At 44.2% G+C, this 14,343-nt stretch overlaps 1 protein-coding gene across 3 annotated transcripts in view; it reads right to left on the bottom strand.

Moving 5' to 3' along the window:
* The window catches only part of LOC147098781 (myosin-9-like), a 148,368-nt gene extending 134,229 nt beyond the window's left edge, over positions 1-14,139 (bottom strand). For 2 of the 3 annotated variants that reach the window (XM_085969461.1, XM_085969463.1), the window contains exon 1: positions 13,954-14,139. The gene's annotated coding sequence lies outside the window, so the exon portion shown is untranslated. Of the gene's footprint in view, positions 1-13,803; positions 13,927-13,953 lie in introns of those variants that run through there. The other variant, XM_085969462.1, reaches the window with a different exon arrangement.
* Between the last annotated feature and the right edge of the window lie 204 nt (positions 14,140-14,343).

Below are 14,343 nucleotides of genomic sequence, written 5' to 3'. Positions count from 1 at the left end.
GGTCCTTTGCTTCAAGAAGTCTTTGCCGTGCGTAGTCGGACCGCAGGCCTTTCACGAAGGCATCGCGGACATTATCTTCAGTATTTTCTGCCGCTGATACCGCTTTAAAGTCACAGTCCCTGCCGAGTGCTTGTAACGCCCGTAAAAATTCATCTACCGACTCTCCTGGCTGTTGCGGGCGGGATCTTAGGAGGTGTCTGGCATACATGGAGTTTACCGGGCTCCGGTACTGTTGTTTCAGCAGGTTGATGGCGGCTTCGTATGTTTTAAGGTCCCGGATGAGTGCGAATACTTTAGGGCTCACTTGGGCGGTCAGAACTCTTAGCATGGATTTCTGAGGCACGCCGGATTCTCCCAGGTAGGATTCGAAACAGCTCAGCCAGTGTTCAAAGTCGAGGGCTGAGTTTGCTGCCTGTGGGTTTAGATCCAGGTACGGTGGTCGGAGGGCTCGCAGCCAGGCTGGCTGCTGTGGCTGTTGGAGCTGGGCGTCTGGCTGGTCGCTTGGCTGGTCGTTTGACTGCTCAAGTGTCGACATTTTAAAATTTAGCCAATAAAATTGATATACCTATCAATTCATCCAATGAAAAGCGACGAGTTAAGAAAGTAACTATAGGTTTTTATTGGCTAAATAACAGAGCCCACCCTCGTGGGTGATCAGATCCAACAAGGAGGAATACCAGCCAGTCGACCACCTTTATACCTGGGCAGGTAGGTGGAGCCATGGGCAGAGTCAACAGTGGTCAGCCCAGGTATAACAGCGTGACAAGAGGCGACCTCGTATAGTGATACAACAGTGTGAACAGTGATAACCAGAGAGTAACGATATAACAGTGATAACTATAGTGTAACGATAGTGAACGACAAAAGTGGTTAACCACACACTGTTTGTCCCACTGTTCACCGAGGTCCCAGATGCCCTGTTATCAGCTCACACTTCCAGCAACTTTGTGCTTTATGGGCAAATTTTTAAAAAATCTAAACGTGCAATTCTAAGTATATAACTAACAGGGTACGCCGTGAGATGCCCCATTCCAGCAAAATCTGGTCCAGAGGCACCAACTTTATTTGGAAAAAATGGCCATTTCAAGTATGAACTCAGTAGCTCTAATAATTGCCTGCAGGAGTAGCTTCAGGCTAATCCTTCAGCTGTCAGGGTTCCCACCATCATTTTCATTTTTTCTTTCTTTAACATTCATTACTGACTTCCCCTCCAGCTAGGCAGGCAGGCAGATAAAGCAGTTGGGAGCACCTCTCAAGCAAGTCATGAGATGACAGTGGGAGATGTGCATTGAAGGCTTTTTCTACGTGCTGCGGTACTGCAGGCCTTCCTCCCCTTCTTAAAGGGGAGGGGCCTGCACCAGCGCGATCAGAGATTGCGAGTGCCGGCAAAAGAGCCCGGCACCTCTCCTCGGTGCTGGGCTCTTGGGACACAGCCGGCACTGCCCGAGGGGGGCTCAGGAAGCCGGGGACGGCAGCGCGAGGAGGTGCTGGCAGGCGGCCAGCAAAAGAAATGGCCGGCCCGCACCTCCCCTTTAATTAGCGCCACTACCTCCACAGGTCAGCCCCCCTGAACCGGTCGCACATTGCGACTGGCATTACAGCAGGGGGCGCGACCCAATATCGCGATCGGGGCGGAAGTGGGGCACTGCGCACACCGATGATGTCATCGGTGGCGGCGCAGCGCGACAGGCTAACGCCGCCATTAGCACCCCGCTAAATTTCGCGGGGGGCGTGGCCAGTGCCGCTAAAGCCACTAAGTGCCCTCTTTGGGCGCTAACTGGTGGCGCAGCCCACCGAATTTCTAGGCCATATAATGTTAGAATCTTAACAAGCATGAACCTTATCTTTTTGCCTGTGCAGCTGGAGGCGGAAGTGAGGAAATGTCAAGACTGTAGTAATACAAGGAAATGTAAACCATCACAATCAGCAAGTGCAGCACAAATGCTTCATTAAAACTTGACACTGAACATTCCAACCCTTCCAAGTAGATTCCTGTAGTCGGAAGTCACTCATTTTTCATGGCAGCTTTAGCCTGGCAAGCGGTATATTCTATTAAAAAATAGACATGACCTGACTTTGTTCACGATCAGGATGGTACGAGACTTGGAGGTGCTGGAGTTCCCATGACATTGTGGACTCAGTTCCATTTTGTGCTAGGAAAAAACCTTCAACAAAGAAAGAAACATTTCTGGACCCTTTGGGGTCCAGAAATTATAACATTGGGAGACTTCATCCCAACTAAGCAACCCAATTTTAAATCTCATCAAATGCAACCACACTGGATCGTCCTCTAAATTAATAGGTTACACTTCTATTCGCCACGTCACTCAAGTGTTATGCATTTATGAGGGGCAGAGGGGAAATCTAAACTAGCTTTTTATTGTTTGCTCCCAGGCAGACAAAGTCCATCCCTAGTTGCAGAGAGAAGGTCGTGGTTCAGCTTCTCTCTGAACCACTGGAGCTCTTGTGGTGACGGTGCTCCCACAGTAGCTGGGCAGGGAATTGCAGAATACTGACCCAGCAATGATGAAAGGACAGCAGTACGTATCAAATCAGGATGGTATGAGACTTGGAGGTGATGGAGTTCCCATGACATTGTTGCTCTAGTCCTTTTCTGGCAGAGGTCACAGGAGGAGGGAGGTGTTGTCAAAGTAACCTTTGTATTCTGTAGATTGTACATACTGGTTCTTCAGTGAGTCAGTAGTGGAAGGGATGGATAGAGGACAGTGGCAGGGGAACCAATCAAGCAAACTGCTCGATCCCAAATGGTGTCAAGCTTCCTGAATGTTGCTGCTGCACCCATTCAACTGAGTGGCAAGCATTCCATCACACTCCTGATGTGTGCCTTGTAGATGGGGGGGGGTAGTCTTTGAAGGGTCAGGTGAGCCACTCATCACAGAGTACCCAACCTCCATCCTGCTCTTGTAGCTACGGTGTTATGATTGACCCCATTAATCTACGACTGCTTTAATTCCTTGAGTATATCAAAAGTAAAAAACATTTGCAATCTAAAAACAAAACTATTCTTTTGTAGGGAACTTTTATATATGCAATGTTGTTTCTTGTATTTCTTACCATTAAGCCGATTGTGCTGATCTGAATCATCTCTCTTAAAAGTTCCAAATTGACTTGCCCAGATTCTGAACCGTCACAACATGTTAAATATCCCCCAGGAGAGTTACCGGGACTTCCTGGATTCAAATAACTATCAACCACATTTGAAAATAACTGGCTGTTCAAATATAGCTTGGCAGACATCTAACAAAACTTGCAACATTTGTACTGAGTTATTAAGCATGAGACAAAATTCTTTAAAAATAAACTCCTTATAACTAAGTGACTGAACTAACTGAACCTTGAAGGCTAACACAAGACAGAACTGTTCAATTTTTGTCAGTCATTTGTACCTTAAGAAAAAACTTGTACCAATCTCAGTTACCTGCAATGCTATGGCATGTTGCAATCTGTAAAAATTTGCAACCTTTTAAAAACAGTTACTGACCTTTCAGAAACTAGCATAAGCAAACATACAAGAGGAGTAAGAGAACATTTAAATAAGTTTCGAAACTCCCCTCATGGCTCTGAGTTTACCCAGTGAATAGCGAAACTGTACAAACTAGAAGGTCATGTTCAATCACCTGTCTGCACTGTTAGTTCAGTTGGTAGTTGGGGACACTACAATTAGACTAATATGCTGGGGAGGGGAAGAAAATGAGGAGGAAAAATCGCATGAGAACACAAAATGGTTATGACTGTGACACGCACTACAGTCAAATATCATTACGATATTCACTGTCGAAGCTTACAAGTGAATAATGAACACGAGCAAGTGTTATAGGAGAAAAATTGGGAAGAAAAAAAATTACTCCCCGCAATTCAGATGTTTGATTCAAATTAATATCGTGCAACCAAAAAAAACCTTTTGTATCCTTTTATTTAAAATGCCTAATTCAAGCCAACTGACTAATTTGATTTTTTTTTCAGCAAATGAGTTTCAATTACAGTAGACTATAAATAGCTACTATACCTATTTGGCAAACTTGATGTTCCCTTGCCTTTGTTAATATGGTTTACTTCACAGGGCCACATTAAGTCCACCAGATTTTCCCATCCCTCTGTGGAAAGGTATCTGACCTCCATTCGGACTTTTTTTTTTTTTTTTAACATCTCTGAAGCACCTTGGAACTTCCTACATTTAAAGGTACTATATAAATGCACATTGCTATTGTTATATCTCAGCACAGATTAAATCAGTTGCCTTCCATGTAGAGATTAATTCGAACAAACCTACTCTCCCATTTTGCGTGCAGGATAAACAATGCAACTTTCAGCGGATCAGATTCTTGTCATCGCATAACTGCAGAGTATCCGCCATCCAGTACTGTCCCCATGTGACCATTCTTCATATGAAACTCCAGACTGCGAATACTAGGACATGGTTTCAACAACAGAGGGTAGTAACAATCCTAAGGCATGCACACCTTCCAGTAAGGGTCACTAGTTAACAATCAGAAGCAGGAATGCAGTCTGGTTTTTGACCTTCCAAGCCTAGGGGCACTGAAACCAATTGTAGCATCACAACTACTGCCCCTGAAGGCATCATACTCAGCAGTTCAGAAATCAAACCAGAGATCTTTTGGCCTGTATGGCTTACTTAGTATCTTTATATGCTGGGTCAGACAGAGCTCTAATTCCTTAAAGCACTAACCTAAAACGGTGACCAATTCAAAGTGAAGAGAAAAACAAATGGGTGGAAACAGCAAAAGAAGTACAGGACATCATCTCACACATTCAGCACAATGTGAAAAGCACACAAAGTCAGGGGAAAGTGAGGGAAACAATCCAAGTGTTAAATTATGGATGCAGCACTCCAGATTTGGAGAAGAAATTTACAACATAAAACAGCAGTGGAACACAAAAATAGGCTGCCTCTAAACTAAGCTCATTTTAAAAACATCACTTCAATTACTGCTTTGCATGGAGCATACTTCCCTTCAAAAAAGCACTCCCTGAAGCCAATCTCTAAAGAATCTAATTGTGTCGGCCTGAGGTATCTGACCTCCACTTTAAAATCCTGTCAAGTGGCACAGAACGAAAATTTTCACGGGCCACATTTATACCAAATGAAATTCTTGACTATTGTGGTAAACCACTGTTTGTATTCCTGTTTGTCCTGTTTGTATTCCACTGTGTACATGCCTGGACATGCCTCGGCTGACTCCTCCCACAGGTCCTAGTATAAAGGTGACTGCTCCCCAGCCCTTGGTATCCTGGACCGGTCGACCACTCGAGGCAGACCTCCATTCTGTTGTTAATAAAAGCCTTTAGTTACTCTTCTAACTCTCAGTCTTTTATGAGTAATTGATAGCGCATCAATTTTATTAACAACATTTTTATAATGGAGAAGATCCTCACACCAGCATGCCTGGACTTAGATCATCGGGAGGCGGACTCATCCACCAAGTTTACTCACTGGCTTAAGTGTTTCGAAAAATTCCTGACCGCCTCCGAAGCAATCAAATCGGACGAGGACAAACTGGATGTCCTGACCTCCAAAGTGAACCACCGAGTGTACTCGGTCATCCAAGATGCGACCTCGTACGCGGATGCCATCAAGCTCCTCAAGGACCAGTACACGCGCCCAGTGAACGAAGTGTACGCCAGGCACCTCCTGGGGAGTCGTAAACAACAACCTGGGGAATCGACCGTGGAATACCTTCAGGCACTGTCTGTGCTTGGCCGGGCCTGTGGTTGTAAGGATGTAAAGGCCGCCGTGTACACAGAGGAACTTATCCGGGACGCTTTTGTGGCGGGCCACAGATCCAATTACACACGACAGCGACTGTTGGAGCAGAGTAACCTCCACCTCATCAAGGCCCGCAACCTGCCTTACTCTATTGAGGAGGTCAGGACCATGACCAGGAACTGCCAAGTCTGCGCTGAGTGCAAACCACACTTTTATAGACCAGACAGGGCCCACCTGATAAAAGCCACTCGCCCCTTCGAGCGCCTGAGCGTTGATTTTAAAGGGCCTCTCCCCTCCTCCGACCGCAACGTGTACTTCCTCAATATTATTGATGAGTACTCCCGTTTCCCGTTCGCCTTCCCCTGCCCGGACATGACCAGTGCCACGGTCATTAAATGTCTGAACAACCTCTTCACCCTGTTCGGCTTCCCCAGCTATATCCATAGCGACCGGGGCTCATCGTTTATGAGCGACGAACTCCGTCAGTACCTGCTAACTAGGGGTATTGCCACAAGCAGGACCACCAGTTACAACCCCCGGGGGAACGGACAGGTGGAAAGAGAAAATGCGACAGTTTGGAAGGCCGTCCTGCTAGCCTTAAAGTCTAGGGGCCTTCCAACCTCCCGCTGGCAGGATGTGCTCCCCGATGCGCTCCACTCTATTCGGTCACTGCTCTGCACTGCCACTAACGCCACCCCTCATGAGAAAATGTTCGTCTTCCCAAGGAAGTCCACATCAGGGACATCGCTACCGCCATGGCTGACGTCCCCAGGGCCGGTCCTACTGAGAAGACACGTGAGGACCCATAAAACGGACCCCCTGGTCGAGAGGGTCGACCTCCTCCACGCCAACCCCCAGTATGCTTACATCGCATACCCGGACGGGCGGGAGGACACAGTCTCCATAAGAGACCTTGCACCCTCGGGGACCACAGTAACCCACTACCCACTACCACCCCCCCCCACGATCCGATATCCAGCCCCAGCAGACGGCAGGCCTGGGCCCCGCGACCCGCTCGACATCTACGAGGACGACACGCCTGTGCCACAGCCTACGCTGGACTCGACGCCGGAAGCTTCACTGCCCCTGCCGTCGCCACGCCGATCACAGCGGCAGACAAGACCTCCGGAGAGACTCCAATACACTAACTTTTAATACACTTCACCCCGCCGGACTCAATTTTAAACAAGGGGTGAATGTGGTAAACCACTGTTTGTATTCCGGTTTGTATTCCACTGTGTACATGCCTGGACATGCCTCGGCTGACTCCTCCCACAGGTCCTAGTATAAAGGTGACTGCTCCCCAGCCCTTGGTATCCTGGACCGGTCGACCACTCGAGGCAGACCTCCATTCTGTTGTTAATAAAAGCCTTTAGTTACTCTTCTAACTCTCAGTCTTTTATGAGTAATTGATAGCGCATCAACTATAAAGAAAAATAAAGAATAAACTTGCATTTATCTAGTGCCTTATTACATCCTCAGGGCATCCCAAAATGCTTCATAACCAAAAGATTACTTTTGAATTGTAGTTATAATTGTGACGTGGCAACAAATTTGCACACAGCAAGAACCCACAAACATCAAATGAACAACAAGGTAATGTGTTTTTGGTGGCGTTAGTCGAGGCAGGACTGTTGGCCAAAGCACTGGGAGAACTCCCTCAAATAATACCATGGATCTTTCGCATCCATCTGAGTAGGTGGACAGAACCTGTTACATGCTCAACCAAAAGGCAGATCTCAAACAATAATTATGACATATATATATTTGCTGTCATAATGTAGGCAACAGCAACAAGGCCACATTGACTGCCCATCCTTAAGTTGCCCTGATGTGGTGTTAATGGAGGAACAGCTACTACTTGAATCTTGCAGTGATGGTGCTCTACAACGCTGCTGGGTCGGGAATTCCAGGATACGACTCAGTGGCGATGAAGGAACAGCAACATATCAAGTCAAGATGGTGTGTGACTTGGACCTGATGACGTTTCTAAGACATAATTGCTCTGGGTGATAAGTCACTGGGAGATAGGTGCTGTCGAAGTAACCTTTGTTAATTCCCACAGTGCATCCTCCAGATCGCACATGCTGCAGCCACAGTGCACTAATGAAGGGGGTGGATAACGAATCCAGTGCAGGAGAACTGATCAAGCGAACTGCTCGGGCCCAGATGTGTTGAGCTTCCTGAGCATTTTTGCTGCTACACTCATCCAATTGAGTGGGTATTCCATCACACTCCTAACTTTTGCCTTGTATATGGTGGATAGGCTCTGAAGAGTCAGGTGTAGCCACTCGCCAGTGTACGCAGCCTCCGCCCTATATCACGGTGTTGATATAGCTGATCCAGTAGTTAAGCTTCTGGTTAATAGTGACACCAGCCCCCCTCAAATCAAGATGTTGATGGCAGGAGACTTGGTGATGGTGGTGTCATTGAAGGCCAAGAGGAGATGGATGGGATTTATTTTGTTCAAGATGGTCATAATCTGGCATTTGTTGCAAATGTTACCTGCTACTTGAATGTTATCCAGTTCCTGCTGTAGGCTGATGTGGCCTACTTCATTGTTAGAAGAGTTGTGAATGGATCGGAACACTGGAATTATCAGCAAACAGCTCCACTCCTGACTAAGACAGAGGAATGGTCAATAATGAAGCAGCTAAAGATGGTTGGGCCTGTGATGCTTCCCTCCTACAATGATATCCTGTGGCTACGACAACTGGCCTCTGGCAGCCACAACCATCATCCTGTGTGTCAGGTACAATTCGAGTCACTGGAGGTTTTTCCCCTATGTTCCACATGCTCTGACCTTAGTCCCGAGTCTATGTGGTACCTTATCACAGGTCTTTTGAAAGTCCACATATATTACACTATACTACATTACTCTTGCCTACTCTGTTACTTCTGCAAATAATTCAGTAAGGTTTATCAAGCATGACCATCCATTTTGAAATTGTTGCTGACTATTATATTTTCAGTTTCTATATGTTTATCTATTACAGCTTTTTGAGTAAAGATTCCAATATCATTCCTACCAACGACATTAAGCTCACTGGTCTATAGTTCCATGGATTTATTCCATCTCCCTTTTTAAATATAGGAATAACATTAGCTATCCACTCGTACCTCTGCTATCTCTTCCCTAGATTACTTACACGCAGATGCAATCCATCTGGACCCAGGGTTTCATTTTCCCTAAGTTTGTCTAGTTTATCAATTATCTCCCTCCCTTCTATCTTAAAATGTCTTGATATCCTTTTTGATCTCTTCTATTGTCATGTCCGCCTTGTTAGTCTCCCTGGTAAAAATTGAGGTAAAGTAACTATTCAATATTTCTGCCATTTCACCGTTATTACCTATGCATCCCTATCTTAATTTTCCTTTTATTATTTGTCTGCAGAATACTTTACTAATTATCTTTATATTCCTTGATAATTTCATTTTATAATTCCTCTTTGCCTTTAATTGTTTTTTGACTTCTTGCCAAACCCCTCTGTATTCCCTTGTGCCATCTTCTCCTTTATTGTCTATATGTACTTAGTGTATGCCTTTTTCTTTCATTTAAATTTTGCCCCATCTCTCTATTCATCCATAGTGTCGCATTGGTTATTTTTTAAAGCAGAATATACTTCTCCTGAACTCTATCGATCACATTTTTAAATATTTCCCAGTACTGTTCTCAGTGTCAATATTTTTTTCCAAATTTACCATCCCTAGTTTCATCATCATCCCCTCAAAATTAGTTTGTTTCCAATTTATTACAGTACTTTAGTCTTTGTCCTACTTGTGTCTCAATCTTTATTTTAAATCGTATTTATGTTGTGATCACTATTGCCTAGATGCTCCCCTACACTTCTCTTATCTGCTCTCGATCATTTCCCATTACTAGATCCAGCACTGATTCCTCGTGAGGCTTCTTACTTACAGGGTAATAAAGGAGTCTTATACGGACTAAAAACTCCAGTCCTGTCCCCTTTCACTACCTCTTCTTGACGGCTTATTTGGGGCTAGTTGAAATCTCCCATGATTATTGTGTCTTTTACTCATTTCACAGATATGCCTACACATTTCGTCCTCCACTTCCATTCCACTATTAGGTGGCCTGTAGCAATGTATTGATTAAGCCGCACGGAAGCGCAGTGCTCCAGGAGTCCAGCGCAGCTGGTGAGCAGGCTTTTAAATTGAAAAAAACGCGCATGTGCAGACTTTTGAATGGGCCCAAAAAAAATTACAGGGAACATGGGTCTGTAGTACACCCCTATTAGCGTGATCGATCCCATCTTATGGTTTAAAGCACATGGATCCTGCTTCTATCAATGGTAGTTGTGTCCCTTTTTTCTACTGCCTTCTTCCTTGCCTATGCTTTCTAAATACATTATATCTTGCAATATTTAACTGCCAATCCTGTTCTTTATGCTGCCATGTTTTAGTTTTCCTTACTATATCTGGCACCTCTACAAATTATTGCCTCCAGTTTCCCCATTTTGTTTTAGATGCTGTGTACATTGCTGTATAGGCAATTTAATTTGTTATGAATTGTGCTTTGCATTTTATTTTTAACAGTCACCTTATAGTACTGTTCTATAACTTGAATCTGTTCTCTGACCATTTGATACCCTTATTCCTTTCCTTGGTCAGACCTTTACTCTCAACTATTTCTTTTATCTTCATGCTACTGTTATTTTCACCAGATTTCCCCACCCCCCCTCCTACTAGTTCAAATTCTTATCTGGAGCCCCTATTTATCATTTCCGTTAGGACCTTGGTACCATTCTGGTTCTTGTGCAGCCTGTCCCAGCGCTCCAGCTCCTTCCTGTCCCATGAAACGGAACCCCTCCTTCCTACACCACTCTTTCAGCCACACAATCACTTTCCTGAGCTGTCTATCCCTATGCCAATTAGCACGTAGCTCGGGCAGTAATCCAGAGTTTACCACTCGCGAGATCCTTTTTATAAAAAAAAAAAAAAAAAAAAAAATTTTGTTCCTAGGTCCTGATACTCCCTTGGCAGGACCTCCTCCTTGTTCTTCCCTTGTCATTGCAACTCTCATATCTAGGCTCACATGAGCATGTGCCACTTGGACAAGATACCAGAAGGCTACTCGCAACCAAGAAAACACCGGCACAATTTGCCACTTATACAAGGGAAGAAAATTGGTTTTGTAAGAATTAGTTCACCTTACATTTGGAAGTGTAAAAGAAAACATATACAGTTAAATTGTCTCCTGTTAACTATTTGCACACTTAATTTTTATACGTAGATTTCATTTTGTCACCATTTTAAACATTGTTGAGGTTCAATAGTATTTTGTATTACAGCAGAAAACTATCAAGAAGGGTGCACTGAATTTTTAAAAAAGTTTTCCAGAATGAAACACAAAGCAAGGCATATGACATGGAATGCACATCAGGAACAAGTCAAAACACTGCCCTACATTCCTGAGCACCCTGCCACACCTTAATCCCCTCAGAACTTGGAAGTCACAAAACATTGAAAAAGTCTGGACTACTTGTATGCTGATGGCAAAAGGCAATATTGTTGCCTGTAGCCCTACCTTGTTTCATGCAAGATACATGGGTTTGCTTTTTACAGTATTTTACTGATTATATTTTTTGACTATTACCAACTTTCTCTTCCCAGTGTACAATACCCAGGAAAAGCTATATAGTTTGTGCAAAAGCTACTCCAGTTTAAACAATTCAATTGCATGCGATTTTCAAATGATTGTGTATCAGTACAAAACATGGTGCCAGCACCCGAATAATAATTGGAAAAAAAAACAAGCTGCAAAAATAGACATTTCAGTTCTTTCTGAAAGGCCAACCGTCAGAGGAAATGTCAAACACCCTTTGCAACATTGGAAAATGGCAAAGCCCTTTTCCAGCAGTCGCTGGTTAAATTAATGACTATTCTCAAACATGTAAAAGGGTAACCACCCCATTAATATTTAAGATTAATCGTTCACATACTGCACAGCATTTTGAAAGAAAACATGCACTGCCATCTAGACTCAAATTAACAAGTCATGCAGATGACAACTTGCATATCTATGGCACCTTTAATGCAGTCAAATGTCCCAATGTGCTTCACAGGAACATTACAGACAGAATTTGACACCGAGCCACACAAGGCGATATTAGGACAGGTGAGGTTTTAAGGAGCGTTTTGAAGGCGAGGGGTAGAGGAGTTTAGGGAGGGAATTCCAAAGCTTAGGGCCCAGGCAACTGAAGACACAGTCACCAATGGTGGAACGATGAAAATCGGGGATGCGCAAGAGGCTGGAATTCGAGGAGCGCACAGATCTCGGAGGGTTGTAGAACTGGAGGAGGTTAAAGAGATAAGGAGGGGCAAGGCCACGGAGGGATCTGAACACAAGGGTGACATTTTTTTTTTTTTTTAATAATCGAGGCATCGCCAGACCAGGAGCACAAGGGTGATGGGTGAACGGGACTTGGTACGACTTCGGATATGGGCAGCAGAATTTTGGATAGTTCAAGTTTAGAGGCAATAGTGTTTAGTATTCTTTTTCCATTTCAAATTGAAATGACCACACTATTAGAGAAGAATAAAGCAAGAGGCAACTGGCCGTAGCAAGCATTTCACTACTGTATTAACAGTACTAGAAACAGTATAAAATAATAGGCATGCCTTTTAGAACTATTCAAGTTCTTTGATATCCTTAGCGTCTGTAAAAATGCCTGCTTCACCAGTAGACAGGATAAGCTGCTACCAGAAATTTTAAGCAGTAACGTTTACAAATTCCAGAAAAATTTACTGGCCAGCTAACAGGAAGGCTTTTGTAAGTTATCGGCACACTTCCCCATGAATCATTCTCTTCACTTGCATTACACTGTCTTACCCTTAGAACCGGGTGGGGCTACAATGCATGCAGCAAAACCCACAAGAATCTTCAGAAGGTAAAGCGGAGCAAGAAGCTAACACACAACGTTAACAAGTCAGTGTAAAGAACCCACTTGCAGTACTTTTAAGAAAATAAGTTATATACTATTTAAGCTTCCTCTTTTCAAACACCTCCAAACCATCATCTCCAAATTTGGGCAATGAACAGTTCATGGAAAAAAATGTAATAGTAACAGACTTAAAGGAAGTCATTATATTAGTGCTCAATTAAATTGTCACACTGCTTTCCAGGCTGCATCCCAGTATGTTACAGCAGTCTGGTCTCTTTATACACAACTTTGTCCTTTTCCTAAACAGGAATCTACCCATTCATATCTTCCTCACACATTCACTTTTGGATTGAGCTACACCAGAGATTGTAACAGCAGCTCTTTATACCATAATTCTTACATAGCTGGGACACAAGAGACTCAATTGCTATCCTTAGGATGCTGAACATTTTTTATGATTGTGGGATGGGCACTGGGGGGGCAGGGAGAGCTGCAATTGGAAGAATCTAAGGAGAATTAAAAAGTGTCCTTTTTTAAAATCTTAGTAATTTCTCAAAAGCAGCTTTTCACTACTTGACTTAGACAGAACACATTCTGGTATCTATTAACTTGCACAATTATTTCAAATAGGACAGCTCTGTAAATGAAACAGGATTATTCTGCTTTATAGTAAAAAAACAATGAGAAGTAGATGCTGACTGCCCTTTGAACAGCACTCCACATTCCAGGGATGCAATCAGACTTGAAAATTGCAATCTTAGACGTTAATACTGTGGGGTGGGGTGGGGAGAGGAATGAAACGGGAATTTTTGGACTGATGGAGGAAATCACATTTCCATTAAAACAATTTTTTTTTTTTTTTAAAAAGGACAGGAAGCTCATGAGGCGGAAGCCAAGCCCATTTCTACATGGGCTACAAACACCAAAGGCGGTTTCCACTCTACCTGTCGCCTGACTTTGCACAAGTTTAAAAACCAAAAGACATATATTTGTATTTTGTATTGTATGCAGGAACAATGCTTCACACACACACACAAGCGCAAAAAAGATTTAAAACTTGATTCTGCTTGTAGATTTTTTTTTAAACTCATTTCCCTCAGTATGGTGGCTCAGTGGAACAAGGCTGCCGTCTAAGCTTGTGCTTTTACACACATTTAAAAAGGAGACAGGAATGAAAAGTTGCCTGTGGCGAGCACGCCGGCCCGGGTGTCTGACTCTCTTCCTGGTTTCACTCCCTTTTCCGCTTCACCATTAAAATCGACGGGAAAAAAATATAAAGATTTTTTTTTTTTGCCTTCTTACCTCAGCGATTCGGGTGCTTCACGAACTCTCTCGCCTTTCTGAATTAGGCTCTGTGGAAAAACGCGGTGGATTTTTTTTGCTGATAATTGTGTGGAGGTTTTTTTTTGGCAAAAAATAAAACCGTTCGGCTGCTTTCAAACGGCGTGGCTCACTCGAGCTCTGGGACTGCGGCTCGCGGAACCAGCCGTTAGTGCAGCACCCCACCCGCCCAAGCCAGCCGTGACGTCGACACGCCGGCCAACCAATAGGCTGGCAGCGTCATCTTGAGTGACAGCGCTGCCGACCAATAGAAGGGGGGTCCTGCTCTGCTCGGGACGCTTACGGCCCTCCCACCCCCGCGGACCGCGCGGCCGCGACCGCTGCCGCAGTCATTTCGACGAGTGCAGTAAG

This window comes from Somniosus microcephalus, chromosome 28, assembly GCF_052327205.1.
Source record: "Somniosus microcephalus isolate GS21.2 chromosome 28, FLI_Smic_1.0, whole genome shotgun sequence".
Taxonomy (NCBI): Eukaryota; Metazoa; Chordata; class Chondrichthyes; order Squaliformes; family Somniosidae; genus Somniosus; species Somniosus microcephalus.
The sequence above is the reverse complement of the archived record's forward strand: the minus strand, read 5'-3'. Positions and strand labels throughout refer to the sequence as shown.